Source organism: Piliocolobus tephrosceles, chromosome 7 (assembly GCF_002776525.5).
Source record: "Piliocolobus tephrosceles isolate RC106 chromosome 7, ASM277652v3, whole genome shotgun sequence".
NCBI classification, from domain to species: Eukaryota; Metazoa; Chordata; class Mammalia; order Primates; family Cercopithecidae; genus Piliocolobus; species Piliocolobus tephrosceles.
This window is the reverse complement of record NC_045440.1, coordinates 104,046,328-104,060,967: the sequence shown is the minus strand read 5'-3', so window position 1 is coordinate 104,060,967 and position 14,640 is coordinate 104,046,328. Positions and strand designations below refer to the sequence as shown.

The window sequence follows — 14,640 nt, the reverse complement described above, 5'->3', positions numbered from 1 at the left end:
CAGGCACCCGCCAACGTACCTGGCTGATTTTTGTATTTTTAGTAGAGACAGGGTTTCACCATGTTGCCCAGAGTAGTCTTGAGCTCCTGAGCTCAGGCAGTCCAGTTATCCTGCCTCGGCCTCCCAAAGTGCTAGGATTGCAGGTGTGAGTCACTGTGCCCGGCTGATAAGCCTGTTTTTTAATCAACCAGTTTTAAAAAAATTTACCAAAGCCAACTCGGAATTAACATTTGTAACTGCTAATATTGAGTATATGTATGTGTTTACTTATCAAGCAAACTCTTTATTTGCCCTATCTCATTTAATTCTTAAAACCACCCTATGAAATTGGTTCAGTGATATGTTCCGATTTTGCAGATGAAGAAACTGAAGCATCAAACTGAACTGTTACTTGTCCAAAGTCACAGAGTAAGTTGGGGTGGAGCTGGGCTTTAAATCCAAGCCGACATACAGACTTTAGAGTTCACGCTTTTAGGCTTGGCATAAACTGCCTATAAACTATAAAAAAGTAAAACTCCATAAAATCTCAGGTGCTTGGACTACCTTCAGTCTGAGAGATGGGGGATGGGGAGACACAGATAGCAAATTTTTATGTTTATTAAAGCATGAAATATAAAGCAAAAACAAAGATGCCTTGGTTTTTTTTTTAATTTAAATTTTTATTTTTTTACGGAATCTCACTGTCACCCAGGCTGGAGTGCAGTGGTGCGATCTCAGCTGACCGCAGCCTCCACCTCCCAGGTTGAAGCATGTCTCCTGCGCCAGCCTCCTAAGTAGCTGGTACTACAGGCGCATGTTGCCACACCTAGCTAATTTTTGTATTTTTAGTAGAGATGGGGTTTTACCATGTTGCTCAGGCAAATCTCGAACTCCTGACCTCAAGTGATCCGCCTGCCTCGGCTTCCTAATGTGCAAAGATGCTTTTTGTTGTCATATTTTAAGGCAGTCAAAAGGAATGAGAAAGTCATTGTTTAGAAGAAAAGGAATCCTAGTGATGAGTTGTCTTGAAAGAGAAGAAAAAAGAAAGTTAAAAAACAAATAGGAGAAAAAGGAGATCTTTACCCGTGCTGGGTATAAAATTCTAAATCAGGATACTTCCTTTGAGCATCTTCGACTGCCTGGGGAATATCAGACATTCCTTTAGTGGCCTTGTGATCATTTTGCTGAGCTTGTTCATATTGCTGTTCTAGGTTCTCTTAGAATTGATAAATAGACTTAATGAAAACCTTTTAATTACCATGAGGTTTTAATAGAACATGTGAAATTAATGTTCTGACCTTGTATTGCACTTCTGTGCCAATTAGGAAGATGTCTCAACCTTTTCTCAACAGTTACTAAGAAATATGTTAGATAAAACACCGATCACTACTGCTAAAGAAGAACTTTCCAACAAATTGGAAATGTTTTCTTTCAGATAAGTAACACAGACTGCCAGTTAAGTAGCAAAGCCCAATCTAGAACTCCTGGCTCTCTGACATCAGGGTCTGTGCTATTAACTTGTTTAATTTTGCTTTTATTTCTCTTGCTATTTATGGAGACAAGAATGTTTGATATTTTCTTTACCAATTATATTAATGAATAATAACTACTGTCATTTAAACTTAGCTTTCATCTGATCTCATGGAGATGACATAGATGTTTTGTGCCATGTGAGTGTAAACATTGATCCTGTTCCAGCTCTTTCCTTGAAGAAACAAACCAGTGGACTTGGAGAGGTGGTGTTATTTATCGTGTGTGAATGGAGCCAGAAGACATCTAGCATACCATAAATAAGCTCCCCTTGAAGAATTTCCTTCTAATCACATCTTTGATAACATGGCAGTTTGGGAACATTACCCCTTGCCTTGCTTTGGGTTTTAAAAAAATATTAGTCTTTGTTTTTACTACACCCAGATTTTATGCATGATATTTTAATGGAGTTATCATTTATGTACAATTGATATGGCTTTATGATTTTTGACCAATGTTTATTTTTATTTTTCATTTTTCTTTTTTTTTTTTGACACGGAATTTCGCTCTTGTCGCCAGGCTGGAGTGCAGGGATGGGACCTCGGCTCACTGCAACCTCCACCTCTTGGGTTCAAGCGATTCTCCTGCCTCAGCCTCCTGAGTAGCTGGGATTACAGGCGCCCACCACCACGCCCAGCTAATTTTTTATATTTTTAGTAGAGAAGGGGTTTGTCATGTTGGGCAGGCTGGTCTCGAACTCGTGACCTCAGGTGATCGCCCGCCTCGGCCTCCCAAGGTGCTGAGATTACAGGCATGAGCCACCACCCCTGGCCTATTGTATTTTATTTTTTGAGACAGAGTCTTGCTCTGTCACCCAGTCTGGAGTGCAGTGGCGCAATCTCGGCTCACTGCAACCTCTGCCTCCCGGGTTCAAGCAATTCTCCTGCCCCAGCCTCCGAGTAGCTGGGATTACAGGCGCCCGCCACCATGCCCAGCTAATTTTTTGTATTTTTAGTGGAGACCGGGTTTTGCCATGTTGGTCAGGCTGGTCTCAAACTCCTCAGGTGGTCTCAAACCTCAGGTGATCCACCCGCCTCGGCCTTCCAAAGTGCTAGGATTACAGGCGTGAGCCACCGTGCCTGGCCCTGACTATGTTTATATCCTGTAATCACTCATATAAAAATGTAGAACATTTCCAGTACCTCAGAGGGTTTCCTTGGGCCCCTACTCAGTTCATATTTGCCCCCTTCCCCAAAGGTAGACATTCTTCCTATGTCCTATATTTGTGGTAGCTGTTTTGAATTTCATGTAAATAAATACACACATACTGACTTGTGCTTGTCTGCTTTGTCTGAGATTTCTCCGTATCATATGTAGCAGTAGTTAGCTCCTGTGTTGCCGCATAGTACTCCATGTATGAATATACCACAATTTATTCCTTCTATTGATGATGGAAACTTGGGTTTTTAGTTCTTGGCTGTTAGACAAAAAACAAGCTTGTGACTAGGTCTCTGAATCACAATAAGGCAGCAAGCTGGATATTGTGTGCTGCAGTGATAATTGCTCTGCTAAGGCCACCAGCAATCTACAACTTGATTTATTGCGTTGAAACAAGGCCAAAAACTCCAGAGACAATGTAACATTGATAATTGCAGGACAATCAATGTTTTCATATTGATTCCCAAACAAGGGGAAAATGTCTTCAAAAGCTCTGCAAAATCAGAGCAAGTCTTAAAATGAGAACAATGACTGTCTTCATAAAATGAAATGTCTTGAAATGTATGCTATTACTACTACTTTGTGACTTCAAAACAAAGCTACGTATAATTTCCTTTCTCTTAATTCACCTTTTCTCAGGCGTTAGGAAGGGGTTTTGCTATTTAAAGAAGAAAAAGACTACAACGCTAATGACAACTACAATGATAAAAACAATGACGATGATTCAGGAATTTGCATTGATACCCACCCCTGATGTTTGAATCCTAGATGGGCTGACTCCAGCAAAATGGAAAAAGCACGTAGAGCCAGGCCTATCTCTGTAAGAGCACTTAAGAGTAGGGGCATGACTGGGGTATTCTCTCTCGCTTTACTGCTTGGCATATTCGGTAAATACTTGTTGAATGAATTCAGTAAATACTTGAATGAATGGTTCAAACATGAGATACCATTTTTCTTCAGGTTATGAATTTCTAAAATTAGAAAATGATTACTTGAGACATGGCATACTTCTTTACTTTTCAATGAAATAATTCAAGCTTAAAATTGCAAGAATAATATTCAGAATTTTCATATATCCTTTACCCAGATTTACCAGTGTTTAACATTTTGCCACATATTCTTTTTTTCATTTCCTGCATATATATATATATTTTTTCTGAACCATTTTAGAATAGGTTGCATATATCATTTCCCTTTACCTCTTACTACTTTAAAAAATTCTTTATATATATAATTTATAGATGGGGGTCTTGCTATGTTGTCCAGGCTGGTCTTGAACTCCTGGGCTCAAGCAGTTCTCCCACCTTGGCCTCCCAAGGTGTTGGGATAACAGGCATGAGCCACTGCGCCTGGCCCCCTCTTCTTATTTGTGTATTTCCTGAGAACAAAGGTGTTCTCTTATATAGCTATACACCAATTATTACATTCAGGAATTTAACACTGAAAAAATCATAAGTCTTCTTACCTCAACTTTTTCAACTGCTCTGATAATGTTCATGAAATTTTTTTCCCTCCAGTCCAGGATGATGTTTTGCATTTTGTTGTTTTTTGTTTGTTTTGTTTTCTTTAGTCTGCAACTGTTCCTCAGCCTTTTAGTAGCTTTCGTTAAATCAATCCTTATTTTATAAATGTTCAAAGGCCGGGCGCGGTGGCTCAAGCCTGTAATCCCAGCACTTTGGGAGGCCGAGAAGGGCGGATCACGAGGTCAGGAGATCGAGACCATCCTGGCTAACACGGTGAAACGCCGTCTCTACTAAAAATACAAAAACTAGACAGGCGAGGTGGCGGGCGCCTGTAGTCCCAGCTACTCGGGAGGCTGAGGCAGGAGAATGGCGTAAACCCGGGAGGCAGAGCTTGCAGTGAGCTGAGATCCGGCCACTGCACTCCAGTCCCGGCGACAGAGCGAGACTCCGCCTCAAAAAAAAAAAGTTCCGGCCGGGCGCGGTGGCTCAAGCCTGTAATCCCAGCACTTTGGGAGGCCGAGACGGGCGGATCACGAGGTCAGGAGATCGAGACCATCCTGGCTAACACTGTGAAACCCCGTCTCTACTAAAAAATACAAAAAACTAGCCGGGCGAGGTGGTGGGCGCCTGTAGTCCCAGCTACTCGGGAGGCTGAGGCAGGAGAATGGCGTAAACCTGGGAGGCGGAGCTTGCAGTGAGCTGAGATCCGGCCACTGCACTCCAGCCTGGGGAACAGAGCGAGACTCCGTCTCAAAAAAAAAAAAAAAAAAAAAAAAAAAAAAAAAGTTCCTCAATTTGAGTTTGTTATGCATTTCCTTAAGATTAGATTTCAGCTAACTTATTCCCAACCCAAATAATGTATTTTTTTCCAGTGTATCACATCCTGAGGCACATTTTCTTCCTCTCTTCCTCATTGGTGATCATTTTGATTAAGATGATGTCTGTTTTCTCTACTGTAGAGTTACTATTTTACCTTTTGTAACGAATTAGCAGTTACAAAGTGGAGAGACACTTTGAAACTATTTAAATATTCTGTTCCTCACCAAACTTTCCCCCTAGATTTAGCATTCATTAATTATTCTTGCTTGGACCAACCTTTACGAGGATGGTTGAGAATGGTGATTTTCCAATTTCATAACTCCCTTCACATGTTATCAGTTGGTATAAGGAAGGGCACCTCCCATACTTATTGATTGATTGATTATCAGTATGACCTAAAGAATTATTGTTTTATAACCAGAGTTATAATCCATTATATTCTTAGTTTGATGCTCACATTTTCTCACACTTGGCCAGTCGTAGCCCGTTCAAATTGGGTACTGTGCGCATTTAACAATCTCCCATCATGTTTTGAACACTCTCACTTCTTGGCTTAACAAGATGTTCGAGATTTATTTTGTACTTCCCTTACCCCAGCCCTGGGACCAGACATTCCTCTAAGGAATAAAAACCAAGATAAGGCTTTAGGTGTGCTCATTGCAACTGATTTGACATTGCTTCTAAGCCCTTTCAGAGTTAGGAAATTTAAGAGTTATAAAAGTCCATGCTGATAAGTCTCAATCTCAATCCAACCTCCAATTTTTTTTTTTTTTTTTTTTTTTTTTGGGATGGAGTCTCGCTCTCTCACCCAGGCTGGAGTGCAATGGTGCAATCTAGGCTCACTGCAGCCTCTGTCTCCTGGGCTCAAGCAATTCTCCCACCTCAGCCTCCCAAGTAACTGCCACCACAGGTGTGTGCCACCATGCCTGGCTAATTTTTAATTTTTTTTTTTTTTTTTTGTAGAGAGAGGATTTCCCCATGTTGTTCAGAGTGGTCTCAAACTACTGGGCTCAAGGGATCCTCCTGCCTCAGCCTCCCAAAATGCTGGGATTCCAGGTATGAGCCACTGTGCCCGGCCTTATTTATTTATTTATTTATTTATTTATTTATTTATTTAAGACAGTGTCTCACTCACTCACTCACTCAGGCTGGAGTGCAGTAGTGTGATTACAGCTCACTGCAGCCTCAACCTCCTGGGTTCAAGCCATCCTCCCACCTCAGCCTCTGGAGTAGCTGGGACCACAGGTGTATGCCACCACGCCTGGCTAATTTTTTTAAAATTTTTGCTGAGATGGGAGTCTCACCATGTTGCGCATGCTGGTCTCAAACTCCTGGGCTTCAGCAATCCACCTACCTTGGCCTCCCAAGTGCTAGGATTGCAGGCGTGAACCACTGTGCCTGGCCCAGTGTAATTTTAATCTGCATTTCTCTTACTATGAGTGAAGCTAAACATTTATATGTGTGTGTGTGTGTATATATATATATATATATATATATATATATATATATATGAGCATATATATATGCTTTTTTTTCTTTTTCTTTTTTTGAGACAGAGTCTGTCATGCAGGCTGGAGTGCAGTGGGGCAAACACGGCTCACTGCAGTCTCAACATTAACATCCTGGGTTCAAGCCATTCTCCCACCTCAGCCTCCCAAGTAGCTGAGACCACAGGTGTGACCCGCACACATATATATGTAGACCACTTTTATATCTTTTTGAATTGTCTGTTCATGCCTTTTGGCCATTTTGCTATTGGGGTTTTGGACTTGTTGTCCTGCTCCATTTTAAAGACAGTTTTATGTGCTGTATCAGGGATAGTAACCATTTGTCTGTGATGTATGTCGGGAATACTTCCTCCCAATTTGTATTTTGTTTTTTAAGTTTATTTACAGTGATATTTTTGTCATGCAAAAGTTTTTTTATGTAGTCAAATTTATCAATCTTTCATTTCATTTAGATTTTGAGTCATAATGAGAAAGACTTTTCCTACACCCATTTTATGGAGAAATTTGCCCACGTTTTCTTCCACTATTTTTAGTTTCGTTTTTTACATTTAGATCTTTGATCTATTTGGAGTTTATGCTTGTGTGAAAAGATCGTGTGAAGAATGGATCTAATTTTACCTTTTCCCAAATGGCTGTCCAGTATTTTGTTTTTCTTTCTCTTTTTCTCCCTAAGCCAGACAGATTTGGCATGTTTGGTTGTTTGAATATCATTTATTTAAAAGCCCACCTTTTCCCTGGTAACTTCTGGTACCACCTTTATCATACACTAAATTTCTATTTGTAATTGTGTCTATTTCTGGGCTTCCTATTCTGTTTCATTAGTCTGTCTATTCATGCTCCACAACCATACTCTATCATACCAGCTTTGTAATGTGGTTTAATGTCTTACAGGACTGGTGTCTCCCCAGAGCCCTTCCTTCTTAGTTTTCCTAGCTATCCTCACATATTTCTTTTTCTTTCTTTTTTTTTTTTTTTTTGAGACGGAGTCTCTCTCTGTCGCCCAGGCTGGAGTGCAGTGGCGTGATCTGGTCTCACTGCAAGCTCCGTCTCCCGGGTTCACGCCATTCTCCTGCCTCAGCCTCCCGAGTAGCTGGGACTACAGGCGCCCGCCACCTTGCCCGGCTAGTTTTTTGTATTTTTTTAGTAGAGATGGGGTTTCACCATGTTAGCCAGGATGGTCTCGATCTCCTGACCTCGTGATCCACCGGTCTCGGCCTCCGAAAGTGCTGGGATTACAGGCTTGAGCCACCGCGCCCGGCCACATATTTATTTTTCTATATGATCATTTCAATTTGTCTATCTCCAGAAGAAAAAAAAAAAACCTTTTGAGAATTATATTTGGATCACATTAAATTTATATATTGACTTAGAATTGAAATCTTTTTTTTTCTTTTTGAGACTGGGCCTCACTCCGTTGCCTAGTCTGGAGTGCAGTGGTGTGATCTCAGCTCACTGCAGCCCTCTGCCTCCCAGGTTCAAGCGATTCTCATGCCTCAGCCTCCCAAGTAGGGACTACAGGCGTGTGGGCCACCATGTCCAACCAAGTTTTGTATTTTTAGTAGAGACAGAGTTTCACCAGGTTAGCCAGGCTGGTCTTGAACTCCTGATCTCAAGTGATCCTCCCATCTTGTCCTCCCTCTCAAAGTGCTGGGATTACAGGCATGAGCCACCACACCCTGCCTAGAATTGAAATCTTAATGAAGCTGAGATATCCTAGGCAAGAACAGAAGTCTTTCTTTTTGTTTAAGTTCACTTTCAGGTCTTTCAAGAGTGTTTCATAGTTTCATTCATATAGGTTTTGAACATTTCTTGTTTTTTTTTTTTTTTTTTTTTTTTTTTGAGGCGGAGTCTCGCTCTGTCGCCTGGACTGGAGTGCAGTGGCCGGATCTCAGCTCACTGCAAGCTCTGCCTCCCGGGTTTATGCCATTCTCCTGCCTCAGCCTCCGGAGTAGCTGGGACTACAGGCGCCCGCCACCTCGCCCGGCTAGTTTTTTTGTATTTTTTTAGTAGAGACGGGGTTTCACCGTGTTAGCCAGGATGGTCTCGATCTCCTGACCTCGTGATCCACCCGTCTCGGCCTCCCAAAGTGCTGGGATTACAGGCTTGAGCCACCGCGCCCGGCCAAACATTTCTTGTTAAGTTTTATTTCTATTTTAGCTTTTTGTTGCTTTTGTAAATGGGGGTTTTTCTTCCACCATTATATATCCCAACTGGTTATTACTTGTGTATATGAAAAAACATTACTTGTGCTGATTTTTGTATGTTATTTTTATATACTGCTACATTGATTTTTTTTTTTAGATTGAGTTTATTTTATCATTTTTTCCCAGGGTCTCAGGTGTGCTATCATGTCATGTACAAATAGAGATACTTTCACTTTTTCTTTTCTTCTAATTTTTATGCCTTTGCTTTGTCTAATTGTATTGGTCAAATACCTGTTGTGTAAATACTAGTGAGCCGGATGTGGTGGCTCACACCTGTAATCTCAGCACTTTGGGAGGCCTAGATGTGCGGATCACTTGAGGTCAGGAGTTTGAGACCAGCTTGACCACCATGGCGAAACCCCCATCTCTACTAAAAATACAAAAATTAGCCGCAAGTGGTAGCAGGTACCTGTAATCTCGGCTACTTCGGAGGCTGAGGTGGGAGAATTGCTTGAACCCCGGAGGTGGAGGTTGCAGTGAGCCGATATCCCGTCACTGCACGCAGCCTGGGCAACAAAGCCAGACTCTGTCTCAATCAATCAATCAATCAATCAATCAATAAAGTAGTGGAGACAGTAGGCATCTTTGTCTTGTTTCTGACCTTAGTCGAAAAGTCTTTAGTATTTCACTGTTATGTAAGATGCCAGCTTTAGGATGGAGATATGTATCTCCATATACCTACACACACACGTAATTTATATAGGAGATACGTGCATATAAATATATGTACTGATATATATATTTTGAATAAAGTAAAATATATGTGTATGTATGTTCATGTATGCATATCCATTATGAATTGTGTCTTTTAGTATTCAACATGTACTTTGACACATTTAATACCTTATTGCTAGATATGTAATGTTATGTTTTTCTTTATGTAGTACATCATCTTTACTATTTTTCCTTTTGGTATTTAGGAACGTTTTCATTTTTGTTCTAATTATGTTACTTTTTTTTTTTTTTTTTTTTGAGATGGGGTCTCACTGTGTTGCCTGGGCTGGAGTGCAGTGGTGTGATTACTGCTCGCTTCAGTCTCAAATTCCCAGGCTCAAGTGATCCTCCCATTTCAGCCTCACAAGTAGCTGAGACAACCACTTATCACCATGCTTGACGAATTTATTTTTTATTTTTTGAAGAGATGAGGTCTCACTATGGTGCCCAGACTGGTCTTGAACTTTGGGGCTCAGGCAACTCTCCTGCCTCAGCCTCCCAAAGTGCCAGGATTGCAAGCATGAACTACCGAGCCCAGTCCACCTGTTTTTGTTTGTTTGTTTGTTTCCGAGACAGAATCTTGCTCTGTCATCCAGGCTAGAGTGCAATGGCATGATCTCTGCTCACTGCAACCTCCACCTCCCGGGTTTAAGCAATTCTTCTGCCTCAGCCTCCCAAGTAGCTGGGATTATAGGCATGTGCCACCACGCCCGGCTAATTTTTGTATTTTTAGTACAGATGGGGTTTTACCATGTTGGCCAGGCTGGTCTTGAACTTGTGACCTCGTGATCCCCCTGCCTCGGCCTCCCAAAGTGCTGGGATTATAGGCATGAGCCACTGCGCCTGGCCCTTTTTTTTTTCTTTTTTAACTAAACCTTTTATTATCTGGTCTGTCAATTTTTTAATGGTATCAACTTACAATCTAACACTCAATGATCTTATTCTACTTTCCCTTCTCTCTCCTCTCTTGCTTCTCCTCTCAATTTTTTTTTTGTTTGTTTGTTTTGCCCTTTTCTCTTTTTATTTTGGAAACTTGCAAATGTGTACGAAAGTATATAAAGTAATGTAATAAGGCCAGTGTTCCTATCACCTGCTTTCAACAACTCTCAACATTTGGTTCATTTTCTTTCATTTTCATTTCCCCAATTCACATGTCCCTAGATTATTCTGAAGCAAATTTCAAACCTCATATCATTTTATCTGTAACTATTTCAAAATATATATAAAAGATAAAGACTTTAAAATTACTGCCACAATACCATTATCCCAGTTAAAATAAATGAATAAGAATTCCTTTTTCTCTCTCTTTCTCCTTTTTTTCTGAGACAGACTCTCACTCTGTCGCCCAGGCTGGAGTGCAGTGGCAGTGTCTCAGCTCACTGCAACCTCCACCTCCTGGGTTCAAGCGATTCTCCTGCCTTTGCCTCCCGATTAGCTGAGACTACAGGCTTGTGCCTCCATGGCCAGCTAATTTTTGTATTTTTAGTAGAGACAGGGTTTCACCATGTTGGCCATGATGGTCTCAAACTCCTGACCTCAAGTGATCCGCCCGCCTCAGTGTCCCAAAGTGCTGGAATTACAGGCGTGAGCCACGGTACCCGGTCAAGAATACCTTAATATAAAATATCCAGTGAGTGTTCATATATCTCCAGTTGTTTTATAATTTTTTTACATGTTGTTTGTCTGAATTAAGGTTTAAATAAGTTCTAGTTATTTGTGTTGGTCAACATATCTCTTAAGCTTCTTTTAATTTAAAGGTTCCTGTTACTGATGACTAGGGATTCTGGGCACTTTTTTTCTTGCATATTGGCCATTCATATCTCTTGTGAAGTGTCTGTTCAAGACTTTTGCCCAATTATTTTTAATTGGGTTTTTGTCTCCTCATTGCTAAGATGTAGAATTTCTTTATATGTTCTGGATACAGGTCCTTTGTCATGTACATCTGTCTTGAATATAGTCTCCCATTCTGTATGTCTAATAGACAACTTATCTATTCATTCTCTTGATGGCATCTTTTGATGAGCAGAAGATTTTAATTTGGATAAAGTCCAGTGTATTATTTTTATTTTTATTTTTTATTTTTTTGAGATGAAGTCTCACTCCGTTGCCCAGACTAAAGTGCAGTGGCACAATCTTGGCTCACTGCAACCTCCACCTCCCGGGTTCAAGCGATTCTCCTGCTTCAGTCTCTTCTGTAGCTGGGATTATAGGCGCAGACCACTGTGCCTAGCTGATTTTTATATTTTTAGTACAGAGGGGGTTTCACCATATTGGTCAGGCTGGCCTCAAACTCCTGGCCTCCAGTGATCCACCCACCCTAGCCTCCCAAAATGCTGGGATTACAGGCATGAGCCACTGCCCCTGGACATGTTATACTGAATATTTTAAGTATATTTTATTATACTTAATTTTACTATATTTATGTATTATACTTAATTATATATTATACTTAATTATACTGTAATTCATTATATTAAGTATATTAATATTTTACATTTTAACAATTTAATATTTTTAATTGTTTGGAGGTGAGGTATGAAGAGGCACTAAACAGCACAACCTTAGAGGGTAACCCAGTTACAGCATATTTTTAAAAGGTGTCTTCATTGTTTTGTTCTCGCTCTTATTTTAAAACTAATAACTCCTTTTAAAAACTAACTCAGAATTCAGCAGAAAGTAAAAGTCCTTCATAATTGAGAGGGGTCGGGGGCGAGATGGCAAGTTAGGTCTGAAGTGAAACTTAAGTCCATTGTACCTAAAGAAGGATTTTACATTTTTAAACAAATCAAAACAATCATATCCACGTCCAAGCCTCCACATCCCCTACAACAGAGTAGCAGAATCAAAATGTCTTGCTTTTGTGCTAAGCTTTTTTAAATAATGGAATTTAATTTTTTAAATTTGAAACAATGACAAAGGCTGTGGAAAAGGTGGAAACACAGTACAAAAATTTATTTTCTAAACCATTTGAGAGCTGCTAACCTAATGCATTATACCCCAAACACATATTTATTTCCTAGAAACAAGGACGTTCTCCATAACCATGAGACCACCATGGAAACGATCAGCACCATCGAATTCTCACGCCCCACTCAAGTTCCTTGATTATTTCAATAATGTCCTCCATAGCAAAAGGATCTAGTTCAAAATCGGAAGCTACATTTTATTGTCGTGCCTAAAACATAAGAATTGCTCATTTACTTTGGAGCAGTTCTTCAGTCTATCCTTGATTTTCATGACCTTGACACTTTTGAACATTATAGACCAGTTATTCTCTAGAATATCTTTCAATCTGGATTTGTCAGATACCTCTTTATTATTAAACTGAAATGATACATTTTTGGTGGAAATGTCACAGAATTGACATTGCACTCTCCTCATTACATCCTGTCTGGTGGCCTGTGATTCTATTTTATCTCATTACCAATGGCGTTCGTTTTGAGCATTTGATTAAGTTGTTATCTGCCACTGTAAAGTTGCTATTTTTCTCTTTATAATTACTGTGTTGTAGGGAGGTATTTTGAAACTATGTAAATGTTTCCTTGCCCATCAAACATTCACTTGTTCACTGATTTATTTGTATCTGTATGAGTTTATGGTTTCCTATTTTAGTCAATGAGTTATAATCTATTACTATCATTATTTAAATTTTTTTTTTCTGTTTTCTTTGGTTCCCCAGCAGGAAACGATGACTATCATTATTAATTTTAGTGCTTAGGTTGTCCCTGATGTGACTCGTGGCAGATCCTTCAAGTTGGCTTCTTTGACCTTTTGACATGTCCCTATTATTCATTTTATTGTATTTATTTATTTATTTTTCAAAATGGAATCTCACCCTGTCACCCAGGCTGGAGTGCAGTGGTGTGATCTCAGCTCACTGCAACTTCTGCAGTGAATCCCAGGTTCAAGCGATTCTCCTGCCTCGGCCTCACCTTGTTGGCCATGCTGGTCTCGAACTCCTGACCTTGTGATCAGCCTACCTCAGCCTTCCAAAGTGCTGGGACTACAGGTGTGAGCCACCGTACCCAGCTTACTTCCTGGCTTTATGGCACAAGATGTGCCAGTCTTGTCTAATATCCTCCCTGCCCCTGCCCTGCGGTTACCCATTTTTGCAAGAAGCCCTGGTTTCTTTTAGTGCAATATGGCATTTGGAAGCCAAGATCTGGGTGTCAGGTGTGCTCCTATACATCAGGGTGGTCACTGCACCTACGCTCCCTTTATGAACAGAACTAGGGAATGTAGGAAACACATCCAACACCTACTGAATCAGTCTGCAGTGTTAACAAGATCCCTAGGCGATTCGCATGCACTTTAAAGCTTTGGAAGCACTGCTCATCTACAGAGTAGACTCTGCTCTCCAAGCTAGCTATTTGAGTGTCAGCCATCGTGTTGCACGTTAGCCATCATGTTTCAGTTTAGCCATCAGGAAGGAGGAGGGGAAGCCATCATGTTTCATTTCAGCCATCAGGAAGGAGGAGGGAACAAAAGAATTCACTTCCTGTTGAGTTAGGTCCCTTGAATCCCAGAAGTCTCTCAGAACACTTCTGCTAATGTCTCATTATTTAGAACTTAGTCACATGCCTACATGCAAAGGAGACAGGGAAATCTAGTGTTTTAGTTGGGGGCCATTGCCCAGCTAAATAAAATTAATGTTCCTTTTTTTTTTTGAGATGGAGTTTTGCTCTTGTCGCCTAGGCTGGAGTGCAGTGGAACGATCTCGGCTCACTGCAACCTCCACCTCCTGGGTTCAAGCAATTCTCCTGCCTCAGCCTCCCAAGTAGCTGGGATTACCAGGCATTCGCCACCACACCCTGATAATTTTGTATTTTTAGTAGAGATGGGGTTTCACCATGTTGGTCAGGCTGATCTCGAACTCCCGATCTCAGGTGATCCACCCACCTCGGCTTCCCAAAGTTCTGGGATTACAGGCATGAGCCACCGCTCCTTGCCTTAATGTTCTGTTTCTAAGGAAAAAAAGAGATGCTAGCTATTGGGTGGGTTATAAGAGTCTTTACACCTCTGGTCTCTCTTAGTAGCAGCCTGTGTGTCCTCTCAGCGTACAGGGAAATTGTTGGTACCAGCAGCCAACACTGGGCACAACAAGCAATCACCCTTATGTGGACAGCAGGGAAGTCACTATGGTCAGCCCACAGTTGAAGGACAAATGTAAAACCCCTACCTCAACCCTCTCTCTCTTTCTTCTTTCTTTCTTTCTTTCTCTTTCTTTCTTTCTTTCTTTCTTTCTTTCTTTCTTTCTTTCTTTCT

The 14,640-nt window shown here is 40.8% G+C and overlaps 1 long non-coding RNA gene across 1 annotated transcript; it reads left to right on the top strand.

Annotated features, from left to right (window-relative positions):
* Positions 1–3,312: 3,312 nt before the first annotated feature.
* Positions 3,313–12,786, top strand: LOC111520874. The gene is made up of 3 exons (XR_002724786.1): positions 3,313–3,487; positions 5,913–6,005; positions 12,396–12,786. It is a non-coding gene; the product is annotated as an uncharacterized LOC111520874 (long non-coding RNA).
* Positions 12,787–14,640: the final 1,854 nt, after the last annotated feature.